The sequence below is a fragment of the Limulus polyphemus genome, unplaced genomic scaffold (assembly GCF_000517525.1).
Source record: "Limulus polyphemus unplaced genomic scaffold, Limulus_polyphemus-2.1.2 Scaffold142, whole genome shotgun sequence".
In the NCBI taxonomy this organism is placed as follows: domain Eukaryota; kingdom Metazoa; phylum Arthropoda; class Merostomata; order Xiphosura; family Limulidae; genus Limulus; species Limulus polyphemus.
The window spans coordinates 246,938-247,666 of NW_013665752.1; positions in this window are offsets into that span (position 1 = coordinate 246,938).

The window sequence follows — 729 nt, forward strand, 5'->3', positions numbered from 1 at the left end:
GATACTATTTGATTACTAATTTTGTCATTAACTTTTGATCACTTGCCAGGCCCACAATAGAAATTTAGTCCCTGATTTTCGTATCGAAAAAAAAATCGTTTTAAGAATTTAGTTACAAATGCACAAGTTTACCTGCCGTTTTTGTGTAAATAAGAAAGAGGGTGGATATCCGCTATAAAAGGGAACCATTTGCTGATAAGACAGAGAAATTGATCAAGTGTAGCTTATCAAGTGTGTGCAGGTGTTGCTGTGAAAGCAGATATTTTTAATATTGTGAGTAGAGCTTAGGATTAAAAGTTATTATTATTGAAGAAACATTTCGTGAGACCCTTATGACCATTAGTATGTACTTTTTTTTTTACTATAATGTAAGCGTAATTGACGTTCATTACTTTTAGTTTCGTTTACTATAATTACTTACCAAAAAGTAGATAATATTAATGCGTTACCCTGAGATATAATTTTCATATGTTACCCTGGAAATATTATCTAATTAATGTGTTACTTTTCCAGTATTACTACATTATAAGTATGTTACCCTGACAATGATACAATATTAATGTTATCCTGATTGAAAAAATGGAGGCATTTTTAAGAACTTGTTTTACTGTTCGGAATAATTTTTTCCGGTGGTATTTTCTCTTATTTTTTTAGTCATGTTAATATAGGTTTTTTATTATTTTAACAGTGGAAGTATTCAAGAGAGTGAACTTCTGAATGGATGTTTTT